This window comes from Salvelinus sp. IW2-2015, unplaced genomic scaffold, assembly GCF_002910315.2.
Source record: "Salvelinus sp. IW2-2015 unplaced genomic scaffold, ASM291031v2 Un_scaffold3629, whole genome shotgun sequence".
Taxonomy (NCBI): Eukaryota; Metazoa; Chordata; class Actinopteri; order Salmoniformes; family Salmonidae; genus Salvelinus; species Salvelinus sp. IW2-2015.
Window position 1 is genome coordinate 1 of NW_019944906.1, and position 14160 is coordinate 14160.

The 14160-nt window shown below is 41.6% G+C and overlaps 1 long non-coding RNA gene across 1 annotated transcript; it reads right to left on the minus strand.

Annotated features, from left to right (window-relative positions):
• Positions 1 to 4355: 4355 nt before the first annotated feature.
• On the minus strand, positions 4356 to 13953 carry LOC139025950 (uncharacterized). The gene is made up of 3 exons (XR_011477642.1): positions 13823 to 13953; positions 11203 to 11450; positions 4356 to 4427 (listed from the first exon to the last, which is right to left on the minus strand). It is a non-coding gene; the product is annotated as an uncharacterized lncRNA (long non-coding RNA).
• Positions 13954 to 14160: the final 207 nt, after the last annotated feature.

Here is a 14160-nt window from a genome sequence, read left to right on the forward strand (position 1 = left end):
GGCCTGCATCTTGATCTCTGGTCGTCAGTAGATAAAGGGCCTATTCTGACTCTTGGCATGCTTCGTCAGTACGGATTTAAAGGGCCTCATCTGACCTCCTTGCCCCGCACCTTTTTCTGTTGCCCGGGTCAGTCTTAGACTTAAATTTTCTTTCTGATTCTTTCTAGTTTATTTTTTTCTCGTCTTCCTTGTCTTTCCTGTGTCCTCATCTGACCCTCTTTCTGGTTTTCTTTTTTTCTCTCTCTCGCGCCCGCCCCCGTCTCTCTTACGTTCGGTCGTCAGTTATGCGATTCAAAAAGTGGCTTCATCTGATCTCTGGTCTAGGTAGATAAAGGGCCTGCATCTGACTCTGGTCATTCAGTAGTATAAAGGGCCCTCATCTGATCTTCTGGGTCAGTAGATAAGGGCCCCATCTTGCTCTTGGGTCAGTAACAAAGGGCTCTCAATGCCCACAATCCCAAATAAGTATCCACTTTTACATTAATTAATTTATAATAATTTATCTGAATGTATTGAATGTGCTCAATTATTAATTAAACTAATGTCTATTATTATATAGTAAAGGTCACTTAGTTTAAATTAACTTCTTCGGATCGGTGTGTCCCTTCCTCGGTACGGTTGATGCTACGTAGGGCCTAACTTGTGTATAGTGCATGTTATGGTTGTCAAGTAACAAGAACATCTTCCCAGGTACATAGACATCATTCTGATTATGTGGGCAGAAATAAGCTTAAATTCTTGTATCTAACTGTGCACTGTTTTTAATTTACAGTAGCCTTTTATTACTAGTGAAGAATAGTTGTCGCTGAGATAGTTGTTATTAGCTGTCTAGACCTTATAGTAGTTGTACAACAAAACTTTCAAATTATTATATCTATTGTTATTTTAATTCAGACAGTAGTTTCCATTTTTTATTATTAACTTATATCTTACTTTAATATATCTATTGGTTATTTGTCTTATCAGACAGTAGTTTTCCATTTTTTATATTAATTATTATTGAATATTAGTCATTGTTATTTTTTTATCAGACGTAGTTCTCATATTATTATTATTACTAAGTATTGTTGTTTTTTATTTGTTTCCTATTTTTACTTGACACTGAAAATGAGATGGTATAGGGAAATGAAATTAAAGCGTGTTAGAGTCTTTGTGTATGTTGTGTGTGTTTGTGTGTGTTGGTGTGTGTGTGTGTGTGTGTGTTGTGTTGCGTGCCGTGCTCGTGCGTACGTGCGTCCGTGCTGCGTGCGTGTGCGTGCGTCGTGGTGTTGTGTGTGTGTGTGTGGTGTTTGTAGTTTTGTGTGTGTGTGTGTGTGCGTGGCGTGTGTGTGTGCGTGCGTGCCTGCGTGTGTGCGTGTGTTGTGTGTGCGTTGCGGTGTGCGTGTTCCTCACTTCTCTATGGCAGAGCGTGTGGTCCAGAGATGGAGTATCTGTAGTAGGAACCTCAGGAAGTTCCGGAATGAGTCAAAGATACGGCCAGTTGCAGCAAACAGATACTGCTTGTTAGCTGTGAACGCCTCTTTGTCACCTTCTGCTGCTAGGGCACCTGTGCCCGGATGCCCAGGATGGTAGGAACGCTGTCTGTCACTCAGCTGGTCCTCTGGTACGGCTCATAGAAACTGGATGGCCGCTCCCATACACCTGGAGATAAGTAACACACAACACACACACACACACACACACACACACACACCACACACACACACAAACACACACACACACAACCACACCACACACACACACACACACACACACACACACACACACACACCACACACACACACACACACACACACACAACAGTAAGTAACATATCCGCAAATCCCCAAGAATTTGTTTCTTAACCTACTTGCCTAGTTAAATAAAGTTAAAATAAAATCAAATCAAAGATCTGTCTGTGTGTGTGTGTGTCAGAGGAGGCTAGTGGGAAGAGCTTTAGGAGGACGGTTTCTATTTTAATGCTGGAATGGAAATGTATCAAAATCACATCACGCATGTGTAACCACGTTCCAGCCATTACAATGAGCTCTTCCCCCTATAGCTTATCCTACCAGCCTCCTCTGTGTTGCTTTGTACCCACTTGTCTCCAGAGCCCCAGTCAGCCACAAAGGTAGAGAAGAACAGGCAGGGTGGTTTGTGTGGAGCTGGCCAGAACTCAAAGCTAGCGCCCATGGGCAGACAGAACAGAGGAACAGACTCGGCAGAGGGAAAAGACTCATCGTCCTCCTCTGGGTACCCGACACAACAGACTAGAGAGAGAAATCAGTCAATATTCTGTCCTATTACACTGTCTAATATTCTGTCTATTACACTGTCTGTCTAATATTCTGTCCTATTTACCTGTCTAATATTCTGTCCTATTACACTGTTCTAACATTCTGTCCTATTACACTGCCCTTGTTCAATATTCTGTCCTATTACACTGTCTAATATTCTGTCCTATTACACTGTCTGTCTAACTATTCTGTCCTATTACACTGGTCTGTCTAATATTCTGTCCTATTACACTGTCTGTCTAATATTCTGTCCTATTACACTGTCGAATATTATTCCTATTACACTGTCTGTTCAATATTCTGTTTCCTATTATCACTGTCTAATATTTCTGTCCTATTACCACTGTCTAATAGTTTCTGTCCTTATTCACACTGTTCTGTCTAATATGCTGTCCTTATTATCACTCTGTCGTGTCTAAGTATTCTGTCCTATATACACTGTCCCGTTTAATATTCTTGTCCTATTACCACTGTCTAACATTATGTCCTATTTACACTGTCTAATATTCTGTCCTATACAGTGTCTTAACTACTTACTTCTGTCTGTCTAATATTCTGTCCTATTACACTGCTCTTGTTCCAGTTTATTCTGTTTCCTATTACATATCTGTTCTGTTCATATTCTGTCCTCATTACACTGTCTGTTCAATATTCTGCCTATTACAGGTCTAATACACTGTACTGTCTAATATTCCATTATGTCCTATTACAACGGGTTCTAATATTCTTTCCTATTACACTGTTTCTAATATTCCTTCCTATTACACTGTCGTGTTCCTTTTAATATTTGTCCTATTACACTGTCTGTTCAATATTATTCTGTCCTATTACACTGTCTTCAATATTCTGTACCTTATTACACTGTTCTAATATTCTGTCCTATTACACTGTCTTATTACATTACATATTTCTTCTATTAACTGCACCTGTTCTGTTCAATATTTCTGTCCTATTACACTGTGTTCTAATATTCTGTGTTCCTCTATTTTTACACTGTCTTACTATTCTTATGTCCTACTAGTTACACTGTCTATTCAATATTCTGTCCTATTACACTGTCTAATATTCTGTCCTATTACACTGTCCGTGTCAACATTTCGCGGTCCTATTATCACTGTCTGTCTAATATTCTTTCCTATTACACTGTTCTAATGATTCTTTTCCTATTACACTGTCTTAATATTCTGTCCTATTACACTGTCGTCAATATTCTGTCCTATTACACTGTTCAATATTCTGTCCATATTACACTGTTCTAACATTCTGTCCTATTACACTGGTCTTCTATATCTTCTGTCTCTATTACACTGTCTGTCAATATTCTGTCCTATTACACTGTTCTGTTCTAACTTAATTTCTGTCCTATTACACTGTCCTTCAATATATTCTGTCCTATTACAATTCTGTCTAATATTCTGTCCTATTACACTGTCTAATTTATTTCTGTCCTATTACCAGCTGTTCTGTTCAATAATCTTGTCTTACAGTTACACTTTCTGTCTATATATTCTGTTTTTTTTCCTATTACCACTGTCTTGTCATATATTTCTTCCTATTACACTGTCCTAATATTCTGTCCTTATTACACTGTCTCAATATTCTTTGCTATTACACGGTTAATATTCTGTCCTATTACACTGTCTGTTCAATATCTTCATTACACTGTTTGCTCCTAATTACACTGTTGCTCAATATTCTGTCCTATTACCACTGTGTTCTGTATCAAATATTCTAGTCCTATTACTACTGTCCTAATATTCTGTCCAGTATTTACTACTGTCTAATCTTATTCTTGTCCTATAGTTACATCTGTCTAATATTCATTTTTCCTATTTACTCGGTACTGTCTGTCTCAAGTTATGTTCTGATTCTATACACTGTCTGTCTTTTTATTCGTCCCGCTCTTATACACTGTCTGCTTCATATACTTCTGTCCAATTACACGGCGGTCTCTAATATTCTGTCCTATTACACTGTCTAATATTCTGTCCTATTACACTGTCCAATATTCTGTCCTATAACACTGTTCAATATTCTGTCCTATTACACTGTCTGTTCAATAGAGAATCCAAGTACTTTACCTGCGTTGTATGCGATTGTGTTGGTTTTAGCCAGTGACTTCTTGTAACACAGGTACACTGAGGATCCCCACTGATATGGACAAACAGACAAACACAACATGTGATTAAAACAGGTAAAGACAATGCATTATAAACTCAGCAATAAAGGAAACCTCCCTTTTTCAGGACCCTGTCTTTCAAAGATAATTCGTAAAAATCCAAATAACTTCACAGATCTTCATTGTAAAAGGTTTAAACACTGTTTCCCATGCTTGTTCAATGAACCATAAACAATTAATGAACATGCACCTGTGGAACGGTCGTTAAGACACTAACAGCTTACAGACGGTAGGCAATTAAGGTCACAGTTATGAAAACTTAGGACACTAAAGAGGCCTTTCTACTGACTCTGAAAAACACCAAGAGAAAGATGCCCAGCGTCCCTGCTCATCTGCGTGAACGTGCTTTAGGCATGCTGATTCAGAATGGCCCATAGGGCAGGAGCCAATGTTCTGTTTCTGTAGCGTGAGACAGCTTGTTGCACAAGTACAGTGGCTTGCGAAAGTATTCACCTGCATTTTTCCTATTTTGTTGCCTTTCAACCTGGAATTAAAATAGATTTTTTGGGGGAGTTTGTATCATTTGATTTACACAACATGTCTACCACTTTGAAGATGCAAAATATTTTGTATTGTGAAACAACCAAGAAATAAGACTCCAAAAACCCGGAAAACTTGAGCGTGAATAACTATTCACCCCCCCAAAGTCGATACTTTGTAGAGCCACCTTTTGCAGCAATTACAGCTGCAAGTATCTTGGGGTATGTCTCTATAAGCTTGGCACATCTAGCCACTGGGATTTATGCCCATTCTTCAAGGCAAAGCTGCCCCAGCTCCTTCAAGTTGGATGGGTTCCACTGGTGTACAGCAATCTTTAAGTCATACCACAGATTGTCAATTGGATTGAGGTCTGGGCTTTGACTAGGCCATTCCAATACATTTAAATGTTTCCCATTAAACCACTCAAGTGTTGCTTTAGCAGTATGCTTAGGGTCATTGTCTTGCTGGAAGGTGAACCTCCGTCCCAGTCTCAAATCTCTGGAAGACTGAAACAGGTTTCCCTCAAGAATTTCCCTGTATTTAGCGCCATCCATCATTCCTTCAATTCTGATCTGTTTCCCAGTCCCTGCCGATGAAAAACATCCCCACAGCATGATGCTGCCACCACCATGCTTCACTGTGGGGATGGTGTTCTCGGGGTGATGAGAGGTGTTGGGTTTGCGCCAGACAGCGTTTTCCTTGATGGCCAAAAACTTCAAATTTAGTCTCATCTGACCAGATTACCTTCTGCCATATGTTTGGGGAGTCTCCCACATGCCTGTTGGCAAAAACCAAACGTACTCTTTCTTTAAGTGATGGCTTTTTCTGGCCACCCTTCCGTAAAGCCCAGCTCTGTGTAGTGTATGGCTTAAAGTGGTCCTATGGACAGATACTCCAATCTCTGCTGTGGAGATTTGCAGCTCTTTCAGGGTTAGTGTCATGTTTGCTCCCGCTCTTCCCTTCCCCTGGCGCTTGAGGGCGCCAGATTACCCTGCATCACACGCTCCTGCCATCCATCACCCACACCTGCCTTCTCTCGTCACTCGCATCAGCGTTAATGGACTCACCTGGACTCACTTATTACATGTTAATTTCCTCCCCTATATTTGTCTGTTCCCTTGCTCTGTTCCCTGCTGCTGCTTTGATTGTTTCTTGTCTAAGTWTTTGTTTGCTGACGCTGTGCTTGTCTCGTTATATGTCCGTCATTTATTAAATGTTACTCCCCGTACCTGCTTCGTCTCTCCAGCGTCATTTTGCGTGACAGAATTGCAAGCAGTCCCATCATACGAAGCATCGGGGAGTACTGGCGTTCTGGTTGAATGGTGGCAGCGGTTCGGGGTCGCCACCAATGGAACCGGGGATGCCTAGCCAGCTTATCGGGCTTTCGCGCCCTAGCAGGCTCGAGAGGTTTCCTTGCCCTGGTTGACTCGGATGGCGCTCATCCCACTTCGGCCTCAGCTGGATCGTCAGTTTTTGCTTGCCCAGCCGGTCCAGGAGTTTTTTGTTGTTGTTTGTCTTGTGTTTTGTTGGTGACGTTGGTGGATTCCGCTGCCGATGGAACCGGGGTGCCTAAGTTAGCCCTTCAGGCTTTCACGCCCTGGCTGGCTCGAGAGGTTTTCCTGGCTCGGCGGTTTCCCATCCCACGTCACACTCCACTGGATCATCGGGCTCCCCTTCAGCGGGATCGACAGGCGTTTTGCCTCAGCCGGATCGTCAGGCTCCTATGCCTGAGCCGGCTCGCCAGGCTCCCACGCTCCTGCCGGTTCGTCGGGCTTTCACGCCCCAACTGGCTTGCCCTGCGCCCATGTCTCGGCCGGTTTGCCCAGGTGGGACGCCGGGTGGCGTCCCAAGAGGGAGGGGTACTGTCATGTTTGCTCCGCTCTTCCCTTCCCCTGGCGCTTGAGGGCGCCAGATTACCCTGCATCACACGCTCCTGCCATCCATCACCACCACCTGCCTTCTCTCGTCACTCGCATCAGCGTTAATGGACTCACTGGACCACTTATTACATGTTAATTTCCTCCCTATATTTGTCTGTTCCCTTGCTCTGTTCCCTGCTGCTGCTTTGATTGTTTCTTGTCTAAGTTTTTGTTTGCTGACGCTGTGCTTGTCTCGTTATATGTCCGTCATTTATTAAATGTTATCCCCGTACCTGCTTCGTCTCTCCAGCGTCATTTTGCGTGACAGTTAGCTTTGGTCTCTTTGTTGCTTCTCCACAATTTTTTCCCTGACCTGATGGAAGAGCTCCTTGATCTTCCATCAGGAATAGCTCCAGTCCGCCTGGCCTTGCGCTATTCCAGTTTCAGCTGTTCTGCTGCGGTTATGGAACCGCCACCTGTCCCAGACCTGCTATTTTCAACTCTTAATGATCGGCTATGAAAAGCCAACTGATATTTATTCCTGATTATTATTTGACCATGCTTGTCATTTATGAACATTTTGAAAATCTTGGCTCTCTCTAATTCTCTCTTTCTTTCTCTCTCTCGGAGGACCTGAGCCCTAGGACCATACGTCAGGACTACGGCATGATGACTCCTTGCTGTCCCCAGTCCACCTGGCCTTGCTGCTATTCCAGTTTCAACTGTTCTGCCTGCGGTTATGGAACCGCCACCTGTCCCAGACCTGCTATTTTCAACTCTTAATGATCGGCTATGAAAAGCGAACTGAAAATTATTCATGATTATTATTTGACCATGCTTGTCACTTATGAATATTTTGAACATCTTGGCATAGTTCTGTTATAATCTCCACCCGGCACAGCCAGAAGAGGACTGGCCACCCCTCATAGCTGGTTCCTCTCTAGGTTTCTTCCTAGGTTTTGGCCTTTCTAGGGAGTTTTTCCTAGCCACCGTGCTTCTACACCTGCATTGCTTGCTGTTTGGGGTTTTAGGCTGGGTTTCTGTACAGCACTTCGAGATATTAGCTGATGTACGAAGGGCTATATAAAATAAACTTGATTGATTGATTGATCTTCATAGTGCCGCTTGCTTGGTGGTGTTGCAGACTCGGCCTTTCAGAACAGGTGTATACATACTGAGATCACGAGATAGATCATGTGACACTTAGATTGCACACAGGTGGACTTTATTTAACCAACGTTAACTGTCCATGATATATGAGACAACTTACACATGGTCACGTTCATATAAAGTGGCATTGTTTACATCGTTACCTAGCAACCCCTTAACCCTACTACTTTTACAACTACTAGTCTTAGCACTTGTAACTCGTCGTGGATGATTTTAAAGTGACTTTTGATTTGTTTAATCCACTACGTTTAATGAATTGTACCAACAAGAAAAGGAGAGGTGGAAGATATGAAAGAAATTAAACAAGAAGAGCAAATGGACCAGCAACCTGAGTCTAGTGTTAACATTATAGATGGACCAGCAACCTGAGTCTAGTGTTAACATTATAGACACGGACCAGCAACCTGAGTCTAGTGTTAACATTATAGATGGACGCAGCAACCTGAGTCTAGTGTTAACATTATAGACACGACCAGCAACCTGAGTCTAGTGTTAACATTATAGACACGGACCAGCAACCTGAGTCTAGTGTTAACATTATAGACACGGCCAGCAACCTGAGTCTAGTGTTAACATTTAGACACGGACCAGCAACCTGGTCTAGTGTTAACATTATAGACACGGACCAAGCAACCTGAGTTAGTGTTAACATTATAGACACGGACCAGCAACCTGAGTCTAGTGTTAACATTATACGATGGACCAGTAACCTGAGTCTAGTGTTAACATTATAGACATGGACCAGTAACCTGAGCTAGTGTTAACATTATAGATGGACCAGCAACCTGAGTCTAGTGTTAACATTATAGACACGGACCAGCAACCTGAGTCTAGTGTTAACATTATAGATGGACCAGCAACCTGAGTCTAGTGTTAACATTATAGAACGGACCAGCAACCTGAGTCTAGTGTTAACATTATAGACATGGACCAGCAACCTGAGTCTAGTGTTAACATTATAGACACGGACCAGCAACCTGAGTCCTAGTGTGTTTAACATTATAGATGGACCAGCAACCTGAGTCTAGTGTTAACATTATAGACACGGACCAGCAACCTGAGTCTAGTGTTAACAGTATAGACACGGACCAGCAACCTGAGTCTAGTGTTAACATTATAGATGGACCAGCAACCTGAGTCTAGTGTTAACATTATAGATGGACCAGCAACCTGAGTCTGGTGTTAAGGTAGACAAGGAGAGAAATGAAAAAGCTACATCAAGACAAACCAACTGGGCAGTGAATAGCTTACTGGAATGGCTGTCAGACAAGGGGATAAACATCGATCTGGCAACTGTTTCAAAACAGGAGAAGGGTAATATTCTCTGGAGTTTCTACGCCACCTGCTGAATAAGGTTTGATTTGGAGTTGCACTTTAACCAAAGAGGCAATGAAGGAAATCGCAAACCGAAGCCAGACTCAATCGTGATAAAAAGAAGACAAAAATGAAGAAACTAAGAACCACAAAGAATCCACTGGAAAAAAGACAGAGAGAATGGTTGTGGCTGTATGAGAACCTATGGGAACGAGCTCTGCCCCGTGGAAATAGATAGCTGTCGCTGCTGTGACCATCCGAAAACAAAATTCATTTTGGTTTCTATTCTGATCTGCTGTATCAATGTCTTTGCTAAATCAAATCTAATTTTACTGGTCACATACACAGGGTTAGCAGATGTTAATCTGAGTGTAGCGAAATGCTTGTGCTTCTAGTTCCGACCATGCAGTAATATCTAACAAGTAATCTAATCTAATAGTATTGTATAGAATAACATTGTATAGAATTGTATTGTATAGTATTGTATTGTATAGAATAATATTGTATATAATTGTATTGTATTGTATAGTATTGTATTGTATAGTACTGTATTTTATTGTATAGTACTGTATTGTATTATATAGTATAAAAATGTATTATATAGTATAATATTGGATAGTATTGTATTGTATAGTATCGTATTGTGTTGTATAGCATTCAATTGTATAGTATTGTATTGTATTGTATAGTATTGCAGTGTATAGTATTGTATAGTGGTGTATAGTATTGTATTGCATTGCATATTATTGTATAGTATAGTATTGTATTGGATAGTAGTGTATAGTATAGTATTGTATAGTATTGTATTGTATAGTATTGTATAGTATAGTATTGCTAGATTACTTGTTAGATATTACTGCATGGTCGGAACTAGAAACACAAGCATTTCGCTACACTCGCACAAACATCTGCTAACCATGTGTATGTGACCAATAAAATTTGATTTGATATTGTATAGTATTGTATTGTATTGTATAGTATTGTATTGTATTGTATTGTATAGTATTGTATTGTATATTATTGCCTAGTATTGTATTGTATAGTCTAGTATAGTATTGTATAGTATTGTGGTGTATAGTATTGTATAGTATTGTATTGCATAGTATTGTACAGTATTGTATTGCATTGTATGGTATTGTATAGTATAGTATCGTGTAGTATTGTATTGTACAGTGTTGCATAGTATTGTATTGTATAGTATTGTATAGCATTGTCATGTATAGTATTGTATAGTATTGCATTGTATAGTAGTGTAAAGTATTATATTGTGTTGTATTGTATAGTATTGTATAGTAGTGTATAGTATTGTATTGCATTGTATTGCATTGTATTGTATAGTATTGTGTAGTATTGTATAGTATTGTATTGCATTGCATTGTATTGTATTGCATTGTATTGCATTGTATTGTATAGTATTGTGTAGTATTGTATAGTATTGTATTGCATTGCATTGTATAGTATTGTATAGTATAGTATAGTATTGTATTGTATAGTACTCTATTGTGTTGTATTTTAAAGTATAGTATAGTATTGTATAGTATAGTATTGTATTGTATAGTACTCTATTGTTGTTGTGATTTTAAAGTATAGTATAGTATTGTATAGTATAATATTGTGTAGTATTGTAATAGTATTGTGTAGTATTGTATAGTATTGTATAGTATTGTGTTGCATTGCATTGTATAGTATAGTATAGTATTGTATTGTATAGTATTGTATAGTAGTGTATTGCATTGTATTGCATTGTATTGTATAGTATTGTATAGTGTAGTATTGTATAGTATAGTATTGTATTGTATAGTACTCTATTGTGTTGTATTTTTAAAGTATAGTATAGTATTGTATAGTATAGTATTGTATTGTAATACTCTATTGTGTGTATAGTATTGTATAGTATAGTATTGTATGGGTTGATTCTGCTCACCATACTACTGTTGAGGTTCTTGTCCACCTTCAGCAGAGGTGTGAGGGGGCGTCTCCCCTTTGCCCGGGATGATGATGCGAACATCTGTGACAGCCAATGACGTGTGAGGCTGGCTCTGCGGGGAGCGGCGATAGGTGATGTAGATGCGCTGGGAGGAGGAGCTACTTATGTTGGCAGGGCGACCAGAGGGCGTGGTTTGGACGATGTGACAGCCAGGCTTCAGCTTCTCCTTCCACTCATACAGAACCCTGAGAGAGAGAGAGAGAGAAATGTTAGGACTGATTCACAATAAACAGCTGTGCTAAGCCTAGCCTAGCCTAGCTTAGCCTAGCCTAGCCTAGCCAAGCCTGGCCAAGCCTAGCCAAGCCTAGCCTAGCCTAGCCTAGCCAAGCCTAGCCTAGCCTAGCCATCCTAGCTGTACTGGCCTGAACTCGTTACTCATACCCCATTGGATGCTACCTTTGGATTGGGACAACAGCCATTGGATGCATCCTTTGGATTGGACAACAAGCCATTGTTGTTGGACAGAAATATCTGAGCCAGCACTGTACAGTTGAGGTCGCCATGATAAAGCCAGCACTGTACAGTTGAGGTCGCCATGATAAGCCAGCACTGTACAGTTGAGGTCGCCATGATAGAGGCAGCACTGTACAGTTGAGGTCGCCATGATAGAGGCAGCACTGTACAGTTGAGGTCGCCATGATAAAGCCAGCACTGTACAGTTGAGGTCGCCATGATAGAGGCAGCACTGTACAGTTGGACAGTTGGGGCCGCCATGATAGAGCCAGCACTGTACAGTTGGGGTCACCATGATAGAGGCATCACTGTACAGTTGAGTCACCATGATAAAGGCAGCACTGTACAGTTGGGGTCACCATGATAGAGGCATCACTGTACAGTTGGGGTGCGCATGATAGAGCCAGCACTGTACAGTTGGACAGTTGGGGTCGGCATGATAGAGGCATCACTGTACAGTTGGACAGTTGGGGTCGCCATGATAGAGCCAATACTGTACAGTTGAGGTCGCCATGATAGAGGCATCACTGTACAGTTGGACATTGGGGTCGGCATGATAGAGGCATCACTGTAAGTTGAGGTCGACATGATAGAGGCAGCACTGTACAGTTGGGGTCGCCATGATAGAGGCAGCACTGTACAGTTGGACAGTTGGGGTCGCCATGATAGAGGCAGCACTGTACAGTTGAGGTACCATGATAGAGGCAATCACTGTACAGTTGAGGTCGCAATGAACAGAGCAGCACTGTACAGTGTGGGGTCGCCATGATAGAGGCAGCACTGTAACAGTTGGGGTCGCCATGATAGAGGCAGCACCGTGACAGTTGAGGTCGCCATGAGAGAGGCAGCACTGGACAGTTGGGGTCGCCATGATAGAGGCAGCACTGTACAGTTGGACAGTTGGGGTCGCCATGATAGAGGCAGCACTGTACAGTTGAGGTCGCCATGATAGAGGCATCACTGTACAGTTGAGGTCACCATGATAGAGGCAGCACTGTACAGTTGGGGCCGCCATGACAGAGGGAAAAGGCTTTTAGTGTGTTTACATAGTAAACAATATCCCACAACGTGTTGTTTTCCTTTGAAACAATTAATAGACAAATGATCTAATTTACTCCTAAGCACATAGACATCAGAGTTGAGCCTTGATTATGGTAAATCACGTTCGATAGACAGTGAAAGAAGATTACTGGACGACTGACACAAGAAAGCATATGTACTGACCTTAGGTCTACACTAGGAGATGGGATTAGGGTTGTTTTGGGTGAGATTATAGGCCAGTGACCTGGGGAAGAACTGGTCCTAGGTCAGATCTAATGGAATAGGTGATTGAGTGCTGTAGTGTGTTTTTGGGGTAAGTGACAGCATAAGCACTGTTCCTAGACCAGTCTTAGGAAAATGGCATTAGTGGAGTGGTGTGGGTGATTGGCCAGTAACTGTTCTTAGGTCAGTCCTAGAAGTAAAATAGGGATTAGTGTAGTGTTATGATCACTGATCCTAGACCAGTCCTAGGAGTCTGTTATAGGATTAGTGTAGTGGTTGGTGTGAGTGACAGTTTAAGTACTGATCCTAGGTCAGTCCTAGGAGTCTGTTATAGGATTAGTGTAGTGGTTGGTGTGAGTGACAGTTTAAGTACTGATCCTAGACCAGTCCTTCTAGAAAAAGGGGGATTAGTGTTATGCTGTGAATAACAGGATAAATACTGATCCTAGACCAGCCCTAGGAGGTTACGATAGGATTAGTGTAAATCACAGGATAAGAACTGATTTCAGGTCAGTCTTAGAAGGAACAGGGGATTAGTCTCCATCCCAAATAGCATCCTATTCCCTATATAGTGCACTACTTTAGACCAGAGCCCTATTCCCTATATAGTGCACTACTTTAAACCAGAGGCCTATTCCCTATATAGTGCACTACTTTAGACCAGAGCCCTATGGAACCCTATTCCCTATATAGTGCACTACTTTAGACCAGAGCCCATAGGAATGCTATTTGGGATTAGTGTAGTGTTTCTGTGAGTGACCATGTAAGAACTGTTCCTAGACCAGCATTTATAAAGGTAAAGAGTATTGTAGTGTTTGTGAGTAGCAGGAGAATGACTGACCCCAGATCAGTGAGAGGAGGTTTATCTCGGCCTCTCTTGTAGCAGAGGTAGATCTGAGGCCCTCTGAGACTGGCTCCGTTAAGCTCTGCAGACAGACCAGATGGGGTGGACTCTAAGCAGGTGTAACCCTGAGGAACCTAGGAATAATGATACATAAAGACAAATCATCACAACGATACATTCATAGTGCAGGTACAGGGTAGAAGGGATGTGTGGTCCTGTGTGGCCCAGTTGGTAGAGTGTCGCACTTGCAATGCAAAGGATTGTGGGTTCAAATCCTGCTTGGGCCACCATATGAAAAAATCTATGCAGAGGTGACTGTATTAAGTCACTCTGGA